General features: G+C 38.0%; 1 protein-coding gene across 1 annotated transcript in view; it reads left to right on the top strand.

The window, feature by feature from the left end:
* Positions 1 to 2224: 2224 nt before the first annotated feature.
* Positions 2225 to 15231, top strand: part of zmp:0000000926 — a 91216-nt gene continuing 78209 nt past the window's right edge. The window contains exon 1 of the mRNA XM_039735465.1: positions 2225 to 2363. The gene's annotated coding sequence lies outside the window, so the exon portion shown is untranslated. The remainder of the gene's footprint in view (positions 2364 to 15231) is intronic.

Below are 15231 nucleotides of genomic sequence, written 5' to 3'. Positions count from 1 at the left end.
ATTTTTATATGCACATCGATACAGAAAGAGATCAAGAAATGTGATGCAAAAATGTGACAGTCTAAAACTGGAAGCATAAAAGGAAGAACAATCAAGCTTTTTGATTTACTTAAGTGCTTTTGATTGTAAATTGTGCATACAGTATCTGTATCAGCCATCAATCTAGAAATATCTTAAACATTTTTTTTTACATTTTACTGAATGTATTAAAATAATATAACATTCCATAGAAGTGAATCATCCATCCATCCATCCATCCATTTTCTAACCCGCTGAATCCGAACAGGGTCACGGGGGTCTGCTGGAGCCAATCCCAGCCAACACAGGGCGCAAGGCAGGAGACAAACCTCAGGCAGGCAGCAGCCCACCGCAGCCCAGTTTAAATGTTTATTCTAAAATATTATTGATTAGATCCTGCCAGGTTTTGAAAAAGTTTTGTACAGATCTTCTAAGTAAAAATTAGATTTTTTCCAATTTCACAAAATATATAACATCAGTTACCCACTGACTTTAAAGTGGTGAGTTCAGATTCTGCCAGTTGAGCAAGATAAGGCTGCGTGCCAATAGTGTAGTACAGGCAATCACAGTTTGTTTGTCCTTCTCCACTTTAAGCACATCTGGAAGAACACCAAACACAACTGTTGATGGGTTAGGAGGGATTGTGACACCAAGGCTGGCTGAAAGGCACTTAAAGATTTTGGTCCAGAATGATGTTAATTTGGTGCAGACCCAAATTATGTGGCCTAGTGAGGCTGGGACTTGATTGCAGCGTTTGCAGTTTGGATCTTGCCCTGGAAACAATTTGGACAGTTTTAAGAGAGACAGGCGTGCCCGATATATAATTGTAAGTTGAATAGTTGAATGCCTTACGCATATGGAGCTTGAGTGAATTCTGTGCATTGCTACCTTCCACTCCTTTTCTGAAATATTGAATAACAGATCCTTTTCCCACTGTACTATGGGATCTTTGAAAGGGGGAGACTTTAAAAAGTCCTCAAGACTGATTAATGTTTTTTTCCTGGAATAGAGGTAGGTGGGAGGTGAGGGAAATTGGGCAGATTTTGTTTCTAATTTGGAGGTAGTGAAAGAAATGTGTTGCTGGAAAGTTAAATTTGGAGTGTAATTGTTCATAGGATGCAAAGACATTGTCAATTTACAGATCTCTAAGTGATTTAATCCCAAATGTTTTCCAGACATATCTTAATCTTTCTAGATAAATTACTGGGAAGGCAGAAATGGGCTTAACCAAGGGGGAGCAGAATGGGTACCCTTGTTATTTGTTTTTTCAATTAATCAATCATTTACTTGTACTGAATAAAAGACAGAGAAAATGTCTACATATACCTAAATCTCGTCCAAATATTTCCCCCTGTTCTAAAACAAGAATGGTGATTCTCAAATTTGTACATACCTGTATTGCTTTGCTTAAAGCCACAAGGCTCCTATTAGGCAGAAAATTAGCTAGCCGTTGTAATGGCATCTCATCTGAAGGAAGATGAAGCATGAAAGGAAAAAAAAAATGCTACAAAATCAGTGGCTAAACTCTGGGCATCACAGATCGGGTGACCCTAAAGAACGCACTCTAAAATACATCCACATAAGGCATATAGCATTCATCTTTATGTGCAACTCTTCTATGCTTAAGGAGACATGAAGTTCTCTTTACACATATGGGAAAGTTGTCAGCTTTTTTTTTTCTTGATGAACTGGTTCTAAATTAGAAAGATTGTGTGATATGTGTTTAATAAATACAATCAGCATGTGCTCTGAAAAATTTCCAAGAGTTCCTGCATCAAAATTAATTAATTCCCCTAATATCTCTCCCTCCACCCCAGGAGAATCTCCTGGTGACTCCTCAACTCTTGCCACCTGGCATTACTTCCTCAAATGCAAAGACTTTTTTTTTTTTTTTTAAATTGTCAACCACTTTACCGTCTCTTTAAAACCAAATCTTTTCCAGTGGTAACAGTGTTGGGGGATTAGGAGGTCTTCTACAGACAGTAATGCCCATTTGGTAGCTAGAATGCCCAAGGTGTTGCCCTATTGAATTCCACGCTCTGTCACTGTTAATGAGAGCTGTTTCTGGGCAGATTGCCAAAACAGGCAGAGCGGGCGCGAGTGAAGCATCCTCCCACAATGAGTTTGAGGAGTATCACAACACAGCCTGTTCTAATTATACACTCAGAGGAGAGCTCGGTCACAGAATGGAGGAGGGGAGGGAGGGGTGAGATCGAGTGAGTAAGTGAGAGAGAGAGAGAGAGAGAGAGAGAGAGAGGAGAGACTAACTGTATGAAAGCTGGATGGTCTTATTTGTACCTCTCTGCCTCTCTTCAAGTCCTTCAGCTGGACTTCACCAGAGACAGGTAGGCTTCTGTAACATTATCATATTCTTGCAATCAGCTTTGAATGTACAAGAAAAATGCTGCTCTCTATATTACGTTTAGCCAGTTAAAAATAACCATGCTCCCTTATTTATATATGACCTTTGCTGTGAACGGGGTAGCAGTTCCAGGTGCATCTCTGCAGGAAGACCATCCCTGACTACTGACCAGATGCATTAGCAACAAGTTTGCAAGTGATGAGATCCATCACTCCTACTCTTTTAAAGATTTTAAGTTTTAACACTTTGCACTAAAAGATTCATGTTGCAGTTTCTGTTTGGCTGTTTTTCTGTTATATAAAGATTTTTTTTTTTTTTACTTGCAAATTTTTGCACATTATTACTTCAGCAATAAATCTGGAGGCGTGTTACATCTGCATTCTGTTAGTAAGTCGACAGGGCATCACTGCTTCTGCTCACACGCACAATATTAAAACGCAGGTAAAAGAAAAATTGTGATATTGACTTCCTTGGACAAATAAAAGAAAAAACATTTTACAGTACTGAAACTGGTTTGAAAATTCATCTCCGTGTTTTCTATTCTAGTTGTGCTTTTCGGCATTTATTGCTTGAAATTAAAACCTGCTGTTCATGTAGTTATGTGCTGGTGTGTAGGTGTGTAACTGAAAGTTCATAATTAATATGGACTTGCAACATCCTTTATCTAAGAAACGTCTCTAAATACTCTTACTGAAATAACTATATCGGATATTTAAATGCTTTCTGATGCATATAAATATTGGCACAATTTTCTATATTCACAATTTCTACACAAGTTCAGCAGAGTAAGGTAGCTACTGAGTAGCGCGGTCTGTAACAGGGAGATAGGAACTATATAATCCATCGCAAAATGGTTTGCTTCAAAAGTGCAGAGCCAAAAAATATGAAAGAATCAAGCATAGGTTTTAAAGAAGTTGATATATCAAATCTCATGTACTGTATTTCCTTGTACATCCAGTACATTAGATTATGAAATGTTTAATTGCATCATGATCTATCAAGGTGGCTATCATTATTTGTGTGTCTATGCATAGACTTTATGTATACATACAAACACACACAAAGGCTTTTTACGCATGACTAAATATTTTTATCTATGTATGTACTGCACTATACAGGCATTTATGTACATGTATTACATATTATATATAATTTATTATATTACATATAATAACAATGAATTATTGACAGTGGTTAACACTGTGGCTTTACTGCTTCAGTGACCTGGGTTCAAATTTCAATTCTAGAATGCTTATGTGCAGTATGGATAGTACCACATGTCTGTATGGTTACCCACCTTCCCATCAGATATAAAACATGGCCACATTAGCTCAACCAATGACTTGAAATTGGTCCTGTAGAAGGGAATCTGCTCGTGTATTTCTATTTAGTTATAATTATATATATACAGACACACACGTACACACCCCTATGCATAAATGCACAGTATATTGTATGCCTATATGAAGTTCAGAATTATTTTCTGAATGCTACATTCTATATTTAACTATTTATGAAGCATGTGTGTAATTACTGATGTTAATATTTATACCAGAAATAGACAGATAAATGAAAAAAATCGGAATTTTCTATTTATCTCCTTGTAAATCATAATATTAGTAAGAAAAATGATGGATTTGCTCTGTTCAGTGCAAAGTATAGGTGCAAAAATACAGAATTCACTACTTGGCATAAAATGATTGCTAATCGTTTTTGGAAATTTGTAAAGCTTTTATAAACTAATTATGGGATAGTAACAGGGAAAAAGTATAATATACAGTAAACATCAAACATAAGCAAAAGTTATTCTAATTAAATCAAAAAAATAAAACACAGTTTAGGCATTTTTTTGTAAGTTAAAAGCTGACATTTTTGAAGCGGTTAACTGAGGGATTTGACATGGTGCCAGTATTTCTAAATGCAGCATTTTCAACGCAATTAAAGAAAGGAAGCTCAAACTGTGTGATATTATATTTTAGCATCTTCAGCTAAGAGACACACAAGGATGGTAATTTGCTTGAGAATCCAGTTTTTTTTTTACTTAAGCATAACTGGCAAAACTGCAGTTCGATACATAAATACATAAAACTGCAGCACTTACTTAAATGTTTACATCGGAGAAGCCTTCAAATTAGCTAGATAATTACAATAAATAAATAAATAAATAAATAAACAGCTCACCATGAATAGGTACAGTATAAGTGAACTGCTTCCGCTGACTAGGCAGGTTCATAGAATGGCCCCCATAAAACTGTGCCAGCTATACCACCTACTTCTGCCAAAACTAATTCTTTAAGACACTTTTATCCCATTTGGTAAACATTGTTGTTTCATTGCAGGGATTAATTGTATTAATTGAATTATTTTATTTTAATTTATAAGTACTGCGGTGGGTTGGCGCCCTGCCCAGGGTTTGTTTCCTGCCTTGCGCCCTGTGTTGGCTGGGATTGGCTCCAGCAGACCCCTGTGACCCTGTAGTTGAGATATAGCGGGATGGATAATGGATGGATGGATGGATTTTTAAGTATTGTTATAAATTATTTTTCCCAAAAGTGTTCTTATTTTCTCTAAATTCATGCTGCTTGATCGACAACTTGCCCTGTAAATTAACAGTAGTTCAGAATGCCCTTGAATCAGAAGATGGCTTAGAGAAGTCAGAGTTCACAAAGAGTTTGTAACCAAGAAGACAATATATAAATAAACAAATCTGAAGACAAGTAGCCAGAATCGTAGGCAAAGAACAGAGCAGTAAGTCATACGCTCAAGAGCAGAGAAAGAAATGCAAGATGCAAATTGTAATCAGATGGCCAAAAATCATATTTTCATAACCAGTAAATTCAAAACAAAAACAAAAAAAAAATGATGTAAAGATTTATTCTTTGTGAATCTAGTCTTGGACATCCAGTAACACCTGGTGGTAGCCCCAGCAGTATCGTGACCCCCAACCAGTCTCCAACATGGCAGCATCCATTAGATAAAAAGATAGAGCCAAATGAGAAATTGACTGATTTTTAACTTTTTTTAAAAAAGGAAAAAAATCAGAGTATAACCACTATGCACAGGGCTCAGAAACCCAGATCATGCCAGCACTCAGTGGAATACCTTTCTTCTAAACCAAATTTGTCATGTCCAACATGTAACTTTTTTTATTAAATCAAGCTTAAGGCCCACTGTGGATACTCTCCCAGAGTTATACAGAGGTAAGAAGCATAGGATGAAGGAGCCTGACAGAAACGTTAGTCTACAGAAACAAGGCTATATCCAGGTAGCTTTAACATTAATAGACTTGAAACAGAACTGTCATCCTACTACGTAAGGACCAAGAGAGAAAGAGAATGCCACGATACACACACTAAGTGGACTTTTCACATTACTTTAAAAATGGCACAAAGTAAAAAGTATAGTTAACACTTGTGTTATTTTAGTCAATAAGACAAATGACAGATGTATCCTTAAAGAAAGAAGGTTTTGGCAGGTCTGGAAAATAATCATAAAATAAAGCAGAATTAAATGAAAATGGTTATGTTAGTACTTCAGACATAGTAGGTTTGTATCAAATACTCAAGGTCCAAACAGGGTGTCACTTGGGCAAAACACAAGGAGGGGACAATTTAATATGGAGTGTGAACCCCAGACACAACCTCACAGACACAAGTCCCATTCAAGTTAAACTGGTTTATTTTCATAGTTACCTTCCATAAAGGTCTCAAAAACACACTAAGCACGACTCTCCTCAGTTTCTCACTCTTTTCTCCTCCTCTACACCTCCCAGGCGAGCTTTGACCACTTCCGCCCGACTCCAACTCCCTCCTTCAAATCTTTTCCTCTTCCTCCCGACTCCAACTCATTGAAAAAGGTTGAGTGGCTCCTTTTATCTTGGACTTGGGAGTACTTCCAGTGCCATGGTACAGCCCGACTGAAGCACTACCCAGTTGATCGGAAGTTCTCTAAAGCAGAAAGAACAACTCCCTGTAGTGCCCTCTGGTGGCATCCACATATCTCAGCAGGGCTACCTCACTGCACTGCAAGTCCCATGATTCATGGTGAGTATTGGTATGGGTCCTGAAGCCCAAGGATACTGCCATCTAGTGTGTTGGAGAGGCATGTAGTTTTGGAACAAAGCCTCCCTCAATCATTCTGTCACACAGGCCCCTCAGCGGGTTAATGGACAGGAACCAGTCCCGGCCAGGATGCCCAACAATGCATGTGGTCCTTTACAACAGCAACAGACAAAAGTAAACAGTGTCCATGACGTGAGCATGGAATTCTCCTAAAATAATATAATTAGAAGCACCACACTAAAGAAAGTGTAGTGTAGGTCTAACATAAGACTACCCATAGTCCATCTCCCTAGCTTTGGTAGCAAAGGAGTCAACAAAGAGTACAACAGCAACATTAGGTCAACTAGTAAGCAGTCATCTATTGTAAGTAAGCAGTCTTCTATTAATCTCATATACTTAAATTGGAAAGGCTTAGCTCCCTCAATCTTTCCTCATTAACTTATATTTTGCAGTCCTTGAATCAGCATATTCACTCTTCTCTGGTCTTTCACTAGCACTGCTATGTCTCTTTTGAGATAGCAACACCAAAAAAGCACACAGTATATCAGATAAAGCTTTAGCTGTAGCTTTAGCATAATCTCCCTTGACTTTTCTCATGTACATATGCACGTATATACCATATATGGCAGATACCATAGATGCTTTTATATTTTCACTTGAGGTTTCTCTTTCTCTGTTTCCTCTTTGTTGTGTAAGTTTAATGAGTCCCAGTGATTGGAAAGGATACATTTTGGTGTGTCTACATTTTGCTTCCTGACTATTTTGCACACACATAGAGTAAAAGTCAAAACTGTACTTTCATATTTACTACTATGACTCCTGATTCACACACATATATCAGAATGACTTTAGTATAGTTCAAATCTAAGCCACCAGTGTTTCTGCCATGCACTGAATTACTGATCTGGTAGATACAGACCTATAATTGGCTAAGTTAACATGAAGATAAAACGTATGGATAATATTAAAAATGCACAGCTGCTCAGACATACTATCATTGCTTTTCCTTAGCCAAAACGTACTGTTAGCTGAAAGATGCTCTTTTCAGATATTGTAGGAGAACACAGCAATAACTCAATATGATGGGAAGGGAATTACAGCACAATCAGAATCAAATTGTGACCACAGTTAAATGATGGAGCAATTAGAGATGCAGTCTCCATGACACAAAGTTCCTCGTTTGTGTATTAGGATTTCATTATGGCTACAGCATATACAAATTTGCCGACCGATTGATCCAAACGGTTTTAAATTGGGATTAGTGTAGCTTCAAACTGCAAAGCCGGGGAAATAGGTAGTAGTATATAGTATATTAGTGCAGTAAAGAGAAAAGGGACTTAAAACTGTTAACTTACTAGTGAATGGTTGGTAATGGCAGTTTGGGGTCTGTTTTTAGTAAAAACAATGAACACAGACTCCAAGCAGACGCATTAACATTGACAAGCACCTCCAGGATGTTGATAGGGGAGTCTGTTTTCGTGTTCAGACACGTGCATTTCAGCCGATTTCATCAGAAGTACTCTGGAATTAATACATTAGGCACCTACCTCCACTGAAGCAAGAAAGGAGTCACATTAGGTCAGAAAGATGTGAGTTTGGGGGAACTAATAGAAAAGCAAAAGGTTAAATCTAAAGGAAAGAAAAAAAGAGGAGGGTTATGACTGAGCTGGTACAGAAGTGTAGAGGTAAGCTTTTGGGGATGTCCCAGGGCTGAGTGAGCTCATGGCACTCCTAGGGCAGGGTCACTCCTGCTGATTGTCCAAGGAGCAGGAGAAACAAACCAGTCCAAGAGATGGTGGTGGGAGAAAGTTTCTGAACTTGCATCGTCCTCATGGATGCCGCAAGGATGGGCCAGTTAAAAGGATGACTGCACTTGCTGGTGGATGTCTCCTCTTGTTGAGGAGACCTTAATAAGGATGTGAAGAAGAGATGTCAATTTGTAGAAGGAGGCCCCTGGATTGATTCTGACTCTGTTGTAACCTCAGATTGTAACTTATTTATTTAATTACTTTGTTGATTTTAACCTTCACATGTTTTTATTGGGGATTATTTTATTTGTTTATTTAAGAAGACACCTGCACTGCACTTTCATTTGTTGAACATGGCTGGAATAATACAAACACTGTGCACTTTTGATACACCTACTCTTGTTGTTATGTGTCCCTATTGCTTAGTCCTTCTCAGTATACGACTATTGATGTTCCAGGTTTGAGAGGGAGGCAACCTGGGCATCTCAGAGTGGCTCATCCATGACTATGCTGGGGTATTTTCTAAGAATAACAAAGAACAATGAATAGTTTCACAATGAGTTTCCCCAGTCTCCATTACACACAGAAAAATGCAAATTGTGAATCCCTGGAACAATCATCCTATGCAGTTCATGGCTCTTAAAACAATGTGACAATGACAAGTATCTTTATAGGCCATCATATAATAAGGGTGTTTAACAGTAAGGTGAAAAAAGACATGAATTTGTTTTAATGTAACTTGCAAGATGTTTTATTCTATATCTTGATATACATAAGACTATTAATGCCAACGGTTGTAATTCTAATACTTGTGTGATGCACTAAGTGCCTACCTTATTAGGCCCACCCGCCATTTCAATGTAATTTACAGTTCAATCAAGCATAGCATCACAAGTGCTGACATTGCTGTTTAAAGCAGACAGATACCAATATAGATTTCAGAAGGGCAGACACAAAGATTAAAATGATTTTGAACCTAGTAAGGTAGCAGGTGTGAAAAGCTCCAGCATGGCAGTGTTTAGAAAAATAAATCCTGTAGGAATTTCCTGTACTGCAGTGTCACCTCTCTGAGAATGGAAAACCACATAAATAAAAACAGGTTTTGTGGACAAAAAACTTTTGTAGAGTTAAAGACACGCTACAGTCGGTCAATTAATAGTCAAGAACTGTACTACAGTTATTCTGAAAGAGAAATATGAGAAAACACGACAAACTGTACTGTCTCAGGTGAGATAGGCTTGCCAACAGTCCGAGTTCTCTTCGTGTCACTGAATTGCACATATACTGCTCAAAAAAATTAAATGAACACTTATTAATCCAAGTATGGCATCAAGTCAATGAAACTTCGGGGCTATTGATCTGGTCAGTTAAGTAGCAGAGGGGGTTGTTAATCAGTTTCAGCTGCTTTGGTGTTAATGAAATTAACAACAGATGCACTAGAGGGGCAACAATGAGATGACCCCCAAAACAGGAATAGTATAACAGGTGGAGGCCACTGACGTTTATCTCTCGTCATCTTTTCTGACTGTTTTTTCACTAGTTTTGTATTCGGATATGGTCAGTGTCACTACTGGTAGCATGAGGCGATATCTGGACCCTACAGAGGTTGCACAGGTAGTCAAGCTTCTCCAGGATGGCACATCAATATGTGCCATTGCCAGAAGGTTTGCTGTGTCTCCCAGCACAGTTTCAATGGTATGGAGGAGATTTCAGGAGACAGACAGTTACTCTATGAAAGCTGGACAGGGCCATAGAAGGTCCTTAACCCATCAACAGGACCGGTATCTGCTCCTTTGGGCAAGGAGGAACAGGATGAGCACTGACAGAGCCCTACAAAACGACCTCCAGCAGGCAGGCCACTGGTGTGAACGTTTCTGGCCAAACAATCAGAAACAGACTTCATGAAGGTGGCCTGAGGGCCCGACATCCTCTAGTGGGCCCTGTGGCTCCCTGCCCGGCCCTGTGGAGCTTGATTGGCATTTTCCATAGAATACCAGAACTGGTAGGTCCACCGCTGGCACCCTGTGCTTTTCACAGATAAGAGCAGGTTCACCCTGATCACACGTGACAGACATTAAAGGGTCTGGAGAAGCCGTGGAGAAGGTTATGCTGCCTGTAACATCGTTCAGCATGATCAGTTTGGTGGTGGGTCAATGATAGTCTGGGGAGGCATATCCATGGAGGGACACACAGACCTCTACAGACTAGACAACAGCACCTTGACTGCCATTAGGTATCGGGATGAAATCCTTGGACCCATTGTCAGACCTTATTGCTGGTGCAGCGGGTCCTGGGTTCCTCTTGGTGCACGACAATGCCCAGCCTCATGTGGCAAGAGTATGAAGGACGTTCCTGGAGGATGAAGGAATTGATACCATTCACTGACCCCCACACTCGCCTGACCTAAATCCAATAGAACACCTCTGGGATATTTTTTTTCGGTCCATTTGACTCCACCAGGTTGCACCTTACACTGTCCAGGAGCTTAGTGATGCCCTGGTAATGCTCTGGGAGGAGATCCCTCAGGACACCATCTGTCGTCTTATTAGGAGCATACCCTGATATTGTCAGGCATGCATACAAGCACTTGGGGGCCATACAAACTACTGAGTATGATTTGGAGATTTAGGCAAAAAGGACTAGCCTCATTTTTTCACTTTGATGTTCAGGGTGTCCCATTGAGATCTGATGTGTTTTCAAAATGTTCCTTTAATTTTTTTCAGCAGTTTAGTTACAACTGTAGCGGACTATAGGATATACTGAAACAATGAAAAACTGAAAAAACACTGCGTTGTCTGATGAAACTTGGGTCATGTTGATTAAAACTAATGGGAAGATGAGGATATCTTCAGATCTTTCTTGTCAGGTGTCAACAACCTGTCAATATACAGTAATTGTCAATAAAATGCATTTCCTCCTTGTAGCAATGTGTCAATGTGTGGTTTAGGCTTTTATAGAAGGATAATTCTAACATTATAAAGCTAACAAAATTGTGCTGTTTCCAGAAAGCTGACAGTGAACAGAGTTTAATGCAATGACCATCCTAATCAACAAATTAACATATAGGTAGCATAACTAATTAAGCAGCTGCTCAGTGTATTATCACCAACAATAAGACAAATGTACCCATATTTCATGTTTCCAAAATGTTTCCATTTTTAAAGCAATAAGTCAAAATGAGTGTATTCTAGTGACAAATGAAAATGTATGCATTGCAGTGCATTACATCATATACAGTAAGTGAAAAATCTCTACTACTGCAGAGATCATTGCTGTTCTGTTCTAATATGTTCATTGTCCTTTCGCAAATCTGGTATATTTTGTAAGCAACAGTACTGAACTACACACTTTCAAATGGAACTCTAGAAATGCTGGAGCTGACGCACAGGGAACTCAAGAACAATTTGTAAATACATACAATATTTTTGTGTTGTGTACTGTAAGCTGAACTGGACTAAGAGCTCCCGTAATATATTTTTATCCTTTACATTATGTTCCTGGTTTTTATAAGGCACACTAAAAGGCATTGAGCAAGAGTAGAATACAAATGTATAGACATTTGATCAGAATAGCTTTACAAACACCCACAGATTAGACCTCTTATAACACCTGCAGTACAGTGTCAGTGTCCTAGAAGCCATGAAATCATAACTCAGCAGGCAGCCTGCCAATATATCCTACCATGGCTTGAGTTGTGCAGCTCTGTAATCAGGGCAGACGTGGACTCTGAATCACCTGTGAAAATCCAACATGAATCCAAAAATAGTGACAAACATATGTAGGCACGTAGAGATAAGTGTTAAAATATGAGAATGTATGTTAAACATTCTAATTAAATGCAAAGCAACTCACAATGGAGAATTTTAGGCCGATTAGTCTAAAGTGCTCCTAGTGGCTGATTGTAAAGTGCTTTAAAATTGTGTTAGCTATGATGGTAGTCTTTCTCATAGTTTATTAATTTTACTGATAGTCTTTGGTTACCTAATGTGCACTTTAACAAGGTTATCAATATCACAGTCAGAAATCAGTTTCAGTTTTCAAATAACTTCATTTGTTCTAAAATATACAGAAGCCCTCTTCAAACTAATTCTAATATATAAATAGTTAAATGGGAAATTTATAAGCAACCTTTTATAGACTGCTACAGAATCGCTTAATTTTGTAGACCATAAACTATACAGTAGTCAACTTCCATTTGGTACTATCATAGTTACACCATTGCTAATTAGTAAATCCCCAGCAGGTACAGAATGCCATTATTATTTTTAGTCAGTGCATTACAGTACAAGTTGATGAAGAATTTTCAGAAATACTGCATAAAGTAATGCCTCCAGTAACTACTATAGGTCATCTCAGTATTTAGTATTTAATATCAAACATCAGTTACCCACTGAGGTATAAAAGGTGGGTTGGGATTCTTCCAGATAAGCAGAATAAGTTTACATGCTAGTAGTGTGATATAGGCAATTTGACCTTCTCCATCTTAAGCCTACCTGGGAGGTCACCAAACACAGCGGTAAATGGGTTTGTAGTGATTGTGACACTAAGGCTGCATAATAAGTACTTAAAGATTTTTGTCAAAAACGATAATAATTTGGCGCATTCTCAAAACATTTGGACTAGTGATGCTGGGGCCAGTTTGCAATACTGGATCTTTCTCTGGATACATTTTAGACAATTTTAAACAAGATAGTATGATCGCTGAAAGACTTGTGTTCATTTTTTAACACTGGTGTTAATGTTGATGTCAAAAACAAATTAACACTGGTGTTAATTTTTTTTAGTTTCCTATTGCAAGTTATATTAGCAGAGCAAATCAACTGTTTTCTAAAAATAAGAGGCGCATTTCAGTGTCTGAGACAACAATATACCATCATTCATGCAAGACATAAAAGAAGGCAGAATATTATTTCTCATTGAATAAAATTTTAAACGTGTGACTGTCATGTGCTGGCCACAAAGCAGCATTGTCTTATAAATAAGTAGTTAAGATGTTATGGCCGTTAATAAATTGTGAAATTGTCTAGGCAGTTTTAGGTGTTGTAGTTGCAACTGATGATAATGCAGGGTGGTCCAGATTTAATTATGCAGATCCAGATCGTCTGGATGACTTATGCGGGGACGATTCTAGTTCGATGCGAAGACGATTCTTCATGTCGTCAGTTCGCACACTTCTCAATGGTCCCGGATTGTTTCAGGTGATTTTCTATGTAACAAACTTAAAAAGTTATAGCATAATGAAAATTGCATAATTATATCTGGACCACCCTATATATCTGAAGCTGGGTTTGAAACACAAATAATGATTCCTGCCATTACGAACTTGTGAAAGCATATATTGGTAATCAACACAAAATCTTCAACTATGTATTCTTTATTAGTCACTTTACAAAGCAAGCAAGAGCACAAGTCTAAATTAAACGTGGATTGTTGAAGAAAGGGAGGTGATGGAATAAGCCCAGAAGGAATTCATAATGTAGTTGGCCAAATCATTTGGGAATTCTGTATTAAGGAAGAAGGAATTTATTTTAGAGATAGCATATCTAAAAGCTAAAGGAAGGAAACATAATGTGTAAGAATTAAGTTACAGATGATTTCATTCAAACGGATTCTGGAATTGTCTCTGTATATGAAGTGTTTGGAGCATTGTAATGGATTTTAAAATGTGCAATTATTCGGTTTCTTAGAACGATGGATTTTGTTCCAAAAATGAATAATACAGTATAGTTAAATGGGTGGGCAATTGTGAGATGACAAACCTAGGACATGGAACCCAAGACCAAGGTCCTCATTTATAAAGCTTTTTACACACAAAAAGAGGCTCAAAACCTCTCACAAAAACACAGGGATTTATTTATAAATAAATAAATAATAATCAAGTGTCTTCCACTTTTATTGGCACCCCTTATAAAAAATAGTAAGCAGGGTAAGAAAAAAAAACACTGCTGAAGAACTGTTATCTTGCACTGAAAAAATGAGAATCATCTGATTTTTAATTGAAACAAGTTAATTCAAAGAAAAACAAAGCTCTAATCAAGAAATAACTATTTTTAATAAAAACAATTGTTGGCACGCCTGCATTTAATACTTTGTACAACCTCCCTTTGCCAATATAACAGCACCGAGTCTTCTCTTGTAACCTTTTATAAGGTTGGAGAAAACAGAGCATGAGATCTGAGACCATTCTTCTTTACATAATCTCTCCAGATCACCCAGGGTCATAGGCCCTCTCCTGTGTACTCCCCTCTTCAGCTCACTCCACAGGTTTTCAATAGAGATCAGAATAGGGGACTGTGATGGCCATGGCAGAACTTTCATTTTGTGTCAGTTAACTATTGCAGAGTTGATTTGTACAGGTGTTTCGGATCATTATCCTGCTGGAAGATCCAATGACGACCCAGTTTTAGTTTCCAGGCAGAGGCCTCTCAAAAAATCTCCTGATATTTCATAGAATCCATGATGCCATGTACCCTAATAATGTTTCTGGGGCCTTTGGTGGAAAAACAGCCCCACAATATCACAGAACCTTCACCGTATTTCACAGTTGGGACAAGGTTCTTTTCATTATAGCCATCCTTCTTTTTATGCCAAACCCACTTTACGTGTTTATTGCCAAAAAATTCAATTTTTGTTTCATCAGACCATAGAACATGGTTCCAGTCAAAGTTGTAGTAACGTTTTACAAAGTCCAGGCACTTATGTTTTTGGATAACTGACAGAAAAGGTTTCTTTCTGGTATACCTTCCAAATAATCTGTTGGTATGGAGATGCAGTCTGATGGTGGTTCTGGAGACTCAGTAATCCCAGGATTTTACTTTTTCTTGCAATTTCCCAGCAGTGATCCTTGGAGATATCCTTGCCTCTTTTACTATCCTTCTCACTGTACATGGGGTAAAATAAACTTGGTTCCTCTTCCAGGCACGTTTGTCACAGTTCCAGTTGATGACCACTTTTTTTTTTTTTATTATTGCCCTTACAGTAGAAATGGGCATTTTCAGGTGAGTAGCAGTTTTTTTTATATCCATTCCATGAGTTATGAAGG

The sequence above is a fragment of the Polypterus senegalus genome, chromosome 14 (genome assembly GCF_016835505.1).
Source record: "Polypterus senegalus isolate Bchr_013 chromosome 14, ASM1683550v1, whole genome shotgun sequence".
NCBI classification, from domain to species: domain Eukaryota; kingdom Metazoa; phylum Chordata; class Cladistia; order Polypteriformes; family Polypteridae; genus Polypterus; species Polypterus senegalus.
This window is presented reverse-complemented; position numbering and strand designations above follow the sequence as displayed.